Here is a 12,326-nt window from a genome sequence, read left to right on the forward strand (position 1 = left end):
ACAACAAACGCTACACCATTTATCACAGACTCGCAATGCCGCGGCTTTATCAATCCTCATGGCCAAGCGGGAATGTCGTAACAGGGCATTGACAGGGCATGTTCACACAACACAGTTGAGCCCGTCACCGGCTATTGCAGTGCATTTCGCACGCGCGACGTGCACCAACAACAAAAAAGGACACTTAGATCACTTACTTGCGTTGGAGTACATCGTCGATTCCTTCTTATTCTCTCAGTGAAATCCCAAATGCAACAGGTACACCACCACCGCACACCGCCATTTCCAGCCGCTGTCCACTCTGTACTGTTGAGGCGGAGAAATGCAACCCGTCGTGTAGAAGCGATGAAGGGTGGTAAGCAGCGCCACCGCTGAAACCTCTTCCGTTTGTGTGTGCGTACTTACGATTCGCCTATGAATAATGTTCAAGCAGCGTTACCCATGGTGATATTATGTAACTGCTGGTAAACGTGGGCCGTGTCTTTTCTTTATATTCGTTGCGTGTTGATTTTTCGCTCTTAACATGCTCAGTTGCCCTCCACATGAAATTACGGACGGTTCTCCGTATTTCAAAAACAGAGCTCACGTCCGTTTTTTTACGTAGAATTCTGCCGTTTTTCATGAAACTGAACGGTCTACGTAAATTTTACGGCAGGTTTGACCGTAAAATTACGGAAATTTTTTACAGTGTAGAATCGGCGGTAGAGTGAAGTTACTTCGCAGAAGATAACGAGGGTCCGGGTAAAAAGAAACAAAGAGAAAGCGATATTGTGCTTGGTTGTTATAAAAGGCCTTGTCGGTGCACTGCAGAGGTCAGGTTTGGGACTTTGATTTACTTATTAAGATCGGCGGGCCTCTTTTCTTAGACTCTCATGCCCAGCGAAGCAGCATTTTATTTTCTCATTGCACAGATGTAACGCCTACACCCCTCAATCAAACACTGCACATCTCCTGACGGTATACATTCTTACCGCATACAGTATCTTGCCGTCATGAGCCTAGCCGCCGACTTTCCATACGAAGAAAATTTTGTGAATTGATAATTCACACAACACTGGCAGCGGACTCTAGCGCCACAATCAAGGAACCTCGAGTCTGATCACGTGCTTGCAGCTCAGGTGTCACTGGCAGTACGGGGTCTAAGCACCCGGGAGACAACTGGCACGTTTATATTATATAGTTTCATTGTTATCGCTTGCTGCAGCGATGCGACTTCTAAAGTCGATGATTCAGCACCACTCTAGACCCATCCCGTTTCTCCTTTCCCTGTGCCACGCATGGAACAAAATTCACGTAACACGTCAGATGCCAAGAAAGGCTCGTTTTCAACAAAATCCTCCCGTCTATGTGCATTTCTGCCTCAAATGCGATTCATCTGCTTCTCCCTCTCTCTTCCCCACCAAGGAGAAAGCACGAACACAAATGCCCTTTCAGTGACTCTGACAATTTCCTGTGGTCGAAATCTGCCCACTCCTGTCCGCCCAGGCAAGGCAGTCTTGCCATTCAATAGCGTTTAGCATTACCGAACCCTCGCAGGCTGGTCGGGTGGGTACGAATGTAATGGTAAAGCCGTAGCCGTTGATTAGGAACAATACATCGTTATGCTACTTTGTGGTCGAAAGTGTTTTTCACAATATTGGTAACGTGGGCCCGCCTCGGGTAAATAACAAACATGCCAATTATATATTCTTTTAGAATTTTCATCTGGACTTTCCGACTAGCCTTGCAAGTAATTCCCACGTCCCCGAGAAAGCCGCCAGCAATTGCATAACAGTTCTGCCTGGCATAGGATATCAAAAACGTTTTTCTTTTAAATCTTGCGGCAACCGAATGTTTTCAAATAGAACGCTTCATGCTGAAAAATGCGTAACAAACATTTGCCATTAAAATTTGATTCTTATAACTGTCAATACTATCGTAGCAGATTCCATACTCAATTCTTACGACAGTCATTAGCACGTGACAAGGAAAGGCAGGCGTCTTCACCCACCAATAAAACCACGTGCACAGCAATAGAAGAAAACAGAAAGGTTAGCAATGGAAAGAAGTGACGGGTAAATAGGCTAACCTAGTACATTTGTGTATTTTATTGCTAATAAGTTTACAGTTTCTGATATTGATCTAAATAACATGAAATAAAGGTGAAATTAAAGTCAGCGTTATGTGTTGATGGAAAGAGAACCTGCTATCTCCACGCGCTTCCCTCGTAGCTTGGCTATATTTGACCTGTGCTGAACAGAAGATTCAAAAAAAAAAATTAAATTATGGGGTTTTACGTGCCAAAACCACTTCCTGATTATGAGGCACGCCGTAGTGGGGGACTCCGGAAATTTGGACCACCTGGGGTTCTTTAACGTGCACCTAAATCTAAGTACACGGGTGTTTTCGCATTTCGCCCCCATCGAAATGCGGCCGCCGTGGCCGGGATTCGATCCCGCGACCTCGTGCTCAGCAGCCCAACACCATAGCCACTGAGCAACCACGGCGGGTAACAAAAGATTCAGTTAATTATATTGAATGTCCATTCTTTTAGCGATAGGCTATAAAGTTATTAGTAAGATTTGACATTGCAGACCATTGTTTTCTTGACGCATATTTGTGTTGCAAAACGTGTGAAATTGTAGGGTGATTCCTAAGCGCAGTTTATTCGTATTATCCAAGCAGATTCACCAATTATCACGTGTACTTCTCTAGCTTTATTTGTTGAGAAACTTACTCACTACGCTAACCACACCGGCTCTCTCACACGTCGATGTCATCGCAGCCCAAGCAAAATGCTTCTAATAGGCGGACATGAATATTAGGTTCTCACGTTGGAGGTTCCCTTTTCTCCTGTGTTTAAGAGTCTGAACTATATTGTTTATCATTATACTAAAAACAGAGCAAAATATTTCTAATTGTCCACTCACAAAAGTGTAACTGCGCATTTGTGAAAAAAAAAACATTTTTTTCCGTCCCAATTCCATTGTACAGTAGACTAGCGGAACGACGTATTGCTTCCGTTGAAATGATTCGGCCTTCGCGAACTTCGAACCCTGCAACGCCGGAAACAAAATTAAGATTGAAGCAGAAACGTACTATCAATAAAGCCATGAACACGCTTCTGCAACAAAAAAAAAAAAAAAAAAAGGAAACGTACCGAGCATTCACTTGTGAACTCAATATTTTCATGTTGTACATGATAATGCTAAAAATGAAAAGATAAGAAAGGCCCATGTATATTCATCGAAAATATGTTAAGAAATCTGCTGTGCACTATTCAAGAAACAAGACATTCTTATTCCCAGCTGCCACAGGATATTTAAGTTTACTTGCAAGTTGAACTATTCCAGCATTACTTGGAATTTGTAAGCACTATTACATATTAGCGCAAATTAGTCCTTTTCTTTAGGAATTGGTGGGTACTGCCTCTTTGTGTGTGTGCGCGCGTCTTTCGTACTTAAATAACCTGTTAGCAACTGAACCATATGTTGCAATAGGAAGCAACTCGCTAAAGAATGTGCAGCCATGCTTCTAAAAATTTTAGCTTAAAGCACCGCAGTTGAAGTGGTGTCAATGACTGATTATTTTGTCATGAGTAAGCCGGGTGCAGAAAGAAAAGCGGATGTTTGTTGAGCAGTCGCTTAGCTTGCGTTCTTTTTTCCCAAGTACCGAGAATTGAGCGAGTTGGAATATGTTCGTGAACTTTCAGCGTCTCTTCTCTTATTTGTCTAGTTATTCCGCTAACAGATAATGAATAAATTCTTTCTTGCCTACTCTAAACGTTTAGCACTTCTCAGACGCTGAGAGCGGCCAGCTTTCTCTCTTCTTCCTTCAGGCGATTCTCCCATTGTTGCCTCAAACGCATGCAGAGATGCGACCATTATTTCAACCCTCTCTCCGAAAAGTTGCGCACGGCAGCTAGTTAGCCCAGTCTATGCGGCGGAGGAAGCATCCCCGACGCTATCTCTACGTTTTATCTGCCTACCGATTCATTGGTGCCGCAGTGTTAAAGCAGCTGCACTGCGCAGTGCTTGCTGACCCAGATATAAGGAGGAGTGTTACGAAACGAACATGAAAAACCCAGCGATCGCGCTGATGACGAAGAAATTCCAATGTTTTCGCGATGGTTGAACTCGAACATACATGCATCTGGTTTGAAAAAAGCTTCTCAATTCTCACACGCTCGAAGAAGCCGGCCACGGCCGTGATGACGCAGAGAGAGAGAGAGAGAATGATACAAATGAGTGAAAGGCAGGGAGGTTAACCAGAGTTAAACCTTCTGGCTTGCTACCCTGTACTAGGCGATGCGATGACACTGGAATTTCGTTTAAGACGTTGCGATCAAGTAAGACTCGATGGTGTAGCACTCCGCATTGGAGACACACCTCAATAATGCGTCGCGCACTGGAAACCTATGTTAATACAACCCCAATAATGACATGGCACGCGACCCTTGTGGGGAAAGAAGGGTTCCTTAATATTTACTGTGTGCAGAATTAACATGCATCGCGACAAGCTTGAACAACAGAGCCTGCCTAATAATATAATATTACAGGTTATAATACCTAGCATATATATCAGGCACGTACCCAGGATTTTTTTGCGGGGTTGGGGAGAGGGCTAATTAAGGTAACTTTTCAATGCAAATAAGGGGGTGGTTGCCTTTACTACTTGTAGATATCATCAGGGAGTTTGTGGCCGAATACTGAACCAGGATGCCAATTCCTGTTCTGGGGAGGGAGTGTGTTTGTTCAGCTTAGTGGGCCTCGCTAATTTGGTTGTACCTGGATTAGTATAGCCCCACTCGCTGCCAGCACCTTTCGCCCGTGTCAGCGAAAGTGAGTGCTCGGTGAGCACCGGAGACGAGTGCGTTTTCAGTGCAACTCCCGCCTCTCTGTGCAATGGCGAAGTGGATTGAAAGAAGCGGGGGCGACATGGTAAAAAAAAACACCCAGGGACGGTACTGTGGCGAAAACTCGCACGTGAGCTGATCCTTCTGTCTTCGGTGTCACATATCATCGAGGATGAGCGAACGTCAGAGGAGTTGCGTCAGGGGGAACGATACGCAAACGAAGTCGATAACGAAAGATCAAGTTGGATATTTTTTTCGCAACAGCGCTCTGCCTCCACGTAACGGCAGATTGTGCATCGCGATTGCAATTTAGATGCGGGTGGATCGGTCGCTTTCGATGCCAGTAACTGACAAAGCAGGGGACATTTAACGTGCCTCCAACACGCAGCACACATGCGATTTTGCATTTCGGCCCCCATCGAAACACGGCCACTGCGGCATGGATTCGATCCCGCGACCTCGTGCTTAGCGGCGAAACACCATAGCTGCTAAGCCACCACGACGGGTCGTGCCTCATTGCGAAAACCGTGGATACAGAAGAAAGGCATTTTTTTTAATTTGGCATGTTATTTAAGAAAATCCATACTTCCTATAAGAGCTGAGGTAAATTTAATGTAATATGCCGGTCTGCGCAAACCAGTACAATATTTCCAATAAACAAATGGTGGTTTTTTGGCCACGAAGCAAATTGTCCATTCGGTACATTTTTGTCAGAATCCTGGACTCCTAAGAGACCTCTTCTGACCAAAGTTGATGATTAGCACGCTTAAATACTGAAGACAAATCTTTGTAGGTGCAGTAGGCGAAGTTGTGAAGCGGTAGGCAGTAAATGATATTTTATATTATTTTCTTCCTGAAGCATGTTTCGTGCCCATTGAGGAAATGTTGAAAGCATGTCACGTGACAAGAAAACATCTGTTTTTTTTTTTCTTAGTTAAGAAAAATAATTCGGGTATTTTCTCTGAGCAATTAATTATAAATAGCCGCGCTTTTTAAAACAAAATCTGAGATGGTCGAGCGACACGCCACGTCTGGGACACTTTGGTGGAACGACTCGTTTATCGCCGGATAAGCGGTTGTGCCACGTCTCTGCGACCAGAGTCCACAGCGCAACACTTTCACTGGTGACCAAGGCATGGTACGTCGCCTACTGGAAGCACGTTGGGGCGCAAATAATCCCCGCTGTTGCGCAATTCTAAGTCCCCGCACAAGTTGTAGTTCTAACATATGAAGTAAGTAATGCATAGCGAGCGTCTCAGATAGAAAGAAACTGCAAGCGCAGTAACACTTCTGCAAGCTGGGCAGCTTCAACATCTCCGCTTGCCATGTAGAAACGGGGCACACAGAAAGAGCTCTAACACGGAACCGGCAAGCGTGCTTCGCCGCACATAAGATGTCCATGCGGGTAAGCAGTGATTGTATGAAACGGGGTGTCCTGTTTGCATACATGCGCGATGCGTACGCGGCAAAGCGACTTGACAACCACATTCGTATTGATGAAGCCTTTTCAGGAAAGCACACTACGCACGCATGCTACAGACTATTACAACACACACACACACGCACACACACACACACAAACACACACGCACACACACACACACACACACTAAGATGCGGGCTAACTGTGACACAGACCCCGAGACGCGCAAAGCCAGTAATACAATCGCCTACTCACAATACGGTAATTTGTTCCAGGCGTGGGTAACTCGAGAGCTGGCAGGGCAAATAGCAGTTTGAAGGAGAATGTGGCTTCCGCATCGCCGTTGCAGTCGAACTGGCCGGTGAACTGGCCGGCCAATTCGTTATATCTAAAACGATGGTGAAACGAGAAATGAAATTGATTTCATACTTTCTGCCGATCACAGCATAGTGCAGGATGTAGAAGTGATAGGTTGGGTAAACTCCAGTGATCATAGGTTAGTGAGGGCTAGGATTCGCCTCAATTCAAACAGAGAAACAGTAAAATTGGTCAAAAAGAAGCAGGTCAACGTAGAGGCAGTAAGGGTAAAAGCAGACAAATTTAGGCTGGTACTTCCAAACAATCATGCTGCCTTAGAACAGCGAGATGATGATGATGACGGAAATGTAATGAATGAAACTGTAACGAGGCTGCGTTCAGATGCAGCAAGAGAAGTGGGAGACAAGGCACCAAGGCAACCAGTGGGCAAGCTGTCCCAAGTAACAAAGGACGTAATAAAGAAACGACAAAGAATGAAAGTGTCCAACCCAAGGGATAAGACAGAATTCGCACAACTGTCACAACTGATCAACCAAGCGAAAATAAGTAATATTCGAAATTATAACATGAGAAAGACGAAGTAGTCGTAAAAAATGGGCGCAGCCTGAAATCAGTTAGAACCACACCATGTCTTTGTATAAACGTTCGTGCACGTTCACGCAGCCAACCCTCAGCTTGTGTAGTTGTGCTTAGCGCGACGAGGCAAGCCTCAGCCGTGAACACGGGGTGGGAACGTCCTATTTGCGACGCGCTGGTCTAGAGGCTGCTTGAGTAGGTGGCGACGAATCAGCACACGAGTGTCACCAAGCTTGCACAAAATTTCTAGGCAGTCACAGTTGTTATGAGCGCAAGTTGAAGCGAGCCGATCAGCCTCTTCATTTCCGGTTATTCCTACATGTGAAGGCTTCCATTGAGCAACGAGAGATACCCCACGTGATGAAATTTTGCTCACTGAGTCAGTAATGCTGCGCGAAAGTGGACAATCAATCTCGTTGCGTTGTAACCTGCTAAGGGTAGCACGGGAGCCCATAAAGATGGCAACCTTCGATGTAGTTAACTCCTCCTGCACGTATTTTAGTGCACTATTAACTGCTGCTAGCTCCGCAGTTGTTGGCGAAGTTGGATGAGGTATTTGGAAGATACGCCGTACTTGAGCTGAAGGGCAGAAAAAAGCTACAGAGGCGCCTTGACCATCGCTGGGTACATATGCATGTGTGAATATTTGAAGATAATCTGGAAACTTTGCAAACATGTGAGACTGAGTCAATTGGAATATTGCCGAAACAGGCATATCAGACTTTTTGTGCATATCAGGGATTGTGATGTAAATGAGGAATACGTGTTTCGTGATATCTTTTGGAGGCGGAAGCGTATCTGAAGGAGCATGTTCAGAAATGTCAGTAATATGCATAAATAATGCCCCCACTTTTCCCATGCGAGATAAAGCGCGGTGAATGAGACGATCAAGGAGCTATTGACGATTCGATGCGCGGCGCAGACGCTCAATGTCATATTGAGCCGTCTGGTCTGCTTAAAGCCTCAGGGTTAACTGATGTACTTCAGTCATTAACGCAATCGATAGCGCCTCATGAGGTAATCCAAGCATTAGTGGAAGCGCAACGCGATGATCTCTGCTCCAATTGGGCCATCAAACTAGGTGGTATGTTCAGGACTGGTAATGCGTACATCATGCCTGAGAGTACAGATCTATTATTTCTAAGCGAAACATCTAAGCGAAACAAGACCATTCCCTCCATTACCTTGATTACATTTGAAGTTAGAGATATTGGGCCGGTAGGACTTGGGGTGCCTTGCAGGACTCACGGGCTTTAAAATTGGTATTATCACGGACGATTTCCATTTAGCAGGGATTACACCGCTTCTCCACATTTCATCATACTCGTCCGATATACGGTCATGTAAACTCTTGTCAACGTTCCGCAATGCTTGATACGTGACACCATCTTCGCCTGGAGCAGTGCGGCGTTTGGAGAGGCTCAGCGCGTGTCGCAGCTCCTCTAGGGCGAAATCTGCCTCATTGATCTGGCAGGCTGGACCATAGGAAGCGGTCATGATGGGATGACTTGTCAAAGAAGGAAAGTCGCAATTGGTGGTGTCAGTGGATGCAGGAGAGACGAAAATGTCTGGAAATGCCTCCACTATTACTTTTGGTGACTGGCCAGTCGCTATGCTCAATGCAGCCGTAGGATTCGTGAAGATTTCAGGAGTGCGGAGAGCCTTCAGTATGCGCTATACACTTCCAAAACCACTTCCAGTATGCAACGAAGTACTCAAAACTTCCCAGCTCTTGCGACGAAGTTGTTTTCTATGCTGCCGTATGGCTGCATCCATGCGATTAAATATAGTCCAGTCGGTGCGTCGTTTAGAATTCTGTGCCCGTCTATAAGCGCGCCGTCGACATGCGCGGAGCCGCAAAAGCTTTAGATCGTTGTTTGGTTTACCGATACTCCGTCGTCGCTGTATACTGTAGCTTCACGTAAGCACTCACTCATAACTTTAAACAGGCTGTTGTGAGATGGTGTCTCTGATATCAGCTGACGGAACTTGTCCCAGCTAGCCACTGTATAAACGACATCCTGGCGGCCCGCAGTATGTGTTGGTGTTAACCAAATAGGTAGGTGATCTGAGCCCCACGGGTCAGGTTCACATGACCAGGCTAGGCACACATCTCTCGTTGATATCGCAAGGTCTATAGTGGAATGTTCCTTTCCTCTACCTGTAAATGTAGGTGAACCGTCATACAGTATTTGAATGTTGTTCTCGATAATGATCTCGTTAATATCTGCCCCACGATTGTCTTGGGGACGGCTACACCATCGTGGATGGTGGGCATTAAAATCTCCGCATAACACAAACGACGCACGACACCGAGACACTAAGCACTCAAGTAGTGAGGTATCGGAAGAACGTGTAGGCTTGTTGTATGTGCTTGCCAGCGCCGTAGACTCTGAGGCTCACAGTAACAGCTGCACACTCAAACTCATCGTCACAGATGCCGTCTGTGTCAAGAACCGCGAAGCCCAAGTCAGCACGCACGTACACTGATGCTTTTTAAGCATTGTGCGTATGCGCTGCGTCCACACACTTGAATGAGCCACAAGCTGGTACCGCGCATCGAGTGTTACTATCAACACCCACGAAGCCTGGCAATCGATATTCATCTTTCCTTACGTTGGCTTCCTGAAGCGCTATAACGTCTGGTGGAGTCTTCATAGCGATGAGTCGAAGGACTAGATCAGCGTGCCGTGGTCGCATCGACCTGACATTCCATTGCAGCACAACGGGATGAGGCTGCTGACAACTGGTAAAATTGATTCCTGCAAAACGTCTAGTGAAGGCCGTCGAGGACTGGAACGAGGGCCTCGAAACGTTGCTCTGCTGCTGGTGTCTGGCGACCGGCGATTAGAGATCTGATGACGTTTACAAGCATCTTCAGAAAATTGACAAGTTGCGCATCGTCGTTGGCTGATACCGGTTTAGGTACTGCTTTCCACTGTGGTCAAATTCTTTATAGATATTTGCTCCGACGACTTCGGTGGCAGCACTGGCCACGATGTGTCTGAGAGGCAGAAGGCCCGCCCCCTACTTAACGATGCGTTGTGTCTTTGTCATTTATTGAACGCGCTGTTTTTCCAGTCGCTGGGGCAGGGCTACGACGACGGGAGCTTTCACCTCCTGCTGTCTTCTTTCTGGCTTTCTCTTTTAGTGCCTTTAGTTTATTATTCAATGAGGGATGTCCTTTATCCGTTGCCAAATGTTCACCATTGCAGTTAGGGCACTGATATATATGCCTGACTTTCACAGGAATCTACATGGTGATTTCCACCGCATTTGGCACAGACCAGATCTCTGTTGCAAAACCCCTGAACATGACCAATATTAAAACACTTATGAAACTGAAAAGGCCGTCGTACGAAAGGTCGAACAGGATAACGGACAAGTACAGCCTCTATATGACTCGGCAGCTTTCCAGAGGCGAAAAGTATCTTCATACACTTTGACGAGCCTAGCTTTCGAACGCTAATTATTTTGCATGGTGGCGTGCAAAGGATCATGTTCTTAAATACGTCGTCTTTGAGATCTAAGTCCACATCAGATACGACACCAGCTGCTATATTTGTACGCTGTGGTATGTAGGGACGCGTGTGGGACCCCACAGATTTCAGACAAACCAAGTAGAGTTTGTACCATCTTGTCATCAATTGTGTCAACAGCAAGGACATTTTTCCAGGGGTTCACGCGAACTTCTTGGATTAGTACAGGAACAAGTTTGAAGAAGAAATCATTAAGTTTCTGTCGAGAAATAGCATTCAAGCTTACCATCGCATCGACGGGCATGAAAGCTACTGTCGTAGTCTTGATGGTGCTGCATATGATAGTTCCTTCACTTGAGGACGATGCTGGAGAAGTCCGTCTTGGATTGTGATGCTTGACATGTAAAAAAGCATCCGAATCCTCCCATCTTGAGTCAGAAAGCTCGGAATCAGCAGCGTCGGATCTTACTGCCGAATTGAGCCGCTTCGGAGCCGCGGGCGGTTTATGCTGACCGCCAGACGAGTCCAAGATCTATCTTCTATGGCAAGGTCCGCAGGGCTAGTCTCCCAGCTGAGTAGGAGTCTTCGGGGTTCAGCCCAAACGTCGTTGCCTGTTACTGATGCACGAAAATAATATAAATAGAGAAAAACCGCAGCACCACAAGAAAATCAGCAACCGAGCACAAAAACTTCACGCAGAGATAGAAAGAATACACGATTAAGACACGGGCACAATCGTGTCTTTGTTTTGCTTTGTTTTCAATCTACGATACGGTACCACAACTCAGTGAGCCACGGGTCTAGTTACGAAAGTTTTTACACGTAGGCAGGAACAACCGATCATATCTGCGACGAATGAGCCATTTTTGTCGAACGTTCCGGTGGAGATTGATATCCTTATACTGGAGCTTCATTATTTTTCAACCAGGAAGATAGATTGATATGGGGGAATGACTCATTTATTGGCCGGATGTGGCATTTGTGGCAGAAAAAGAAAAGAAAGCTGCAGAAACGTGTACCACTGCGACGTACCATCTGATTTAGTGATTGGCGACTAGATGTGCGGTTTCTGGTCGCCATCATTCCAATTCATTATAAAAAAAAGCTATAAGAAAATATCAGATTCAAATATCAGGCCGTGTATTCAACGCCCAGAGAAAAAAAGATATTTTAAAAAAGACAAGCGCGATTTATGGGAAAGATCCCGAATTTGTCGCATACGTGATTTCGCGTTGCGGTCCCACAGTTACGCATTTGCACTGCGGAGAGCTAAGCCTCGCTTTGTCGCATCACAGCGTTGTACGTACACTGCTGATGGTAGTGATTTAAAGAAAGGAAGGACGCTTGATTCACACACACTGGTCTGAGCGGAACGGGTTTTGCACTGCAAGCTACAAACGCCGATGTTCTCTCTCTTATTTTTCGTTTAATCTCGAACGCCACTAACACACGGCAACAGCCACGTCAGAGGCTAACACATGGTGTTGCACGTAACTTGAGCCAAACATTAAACATATACAAATGTAGCTGGACCGAACCAAGGTCATAGTTCGGTACATTGCAAACATTCCGTACTTAGCACACACTCTCGTTGCAGTCCCGACCTATAAGGTTATGGCCTCTCATCACATGTACGACTTTCGTATTCCGCGCTTGTTCTATTCTTCGGCTAGGTCCTCTCACGATTTCCTTACAC

The sequence above is a fragment of the Dermacentor andersoni genome, chromosome 9 (assembly GCF_023375885.2).
Source record: "Dermacentor andersoni chromosome 9, qqDerAnde1_hic_scaffold, whole genome shotgun sequence".
Lineage (NCBI taxonomy): Eukaryota > Metazoa > Arthropoda > Arachnida > Ixodida > Ixodidae > Dermacentor > Dermacentor andersoni.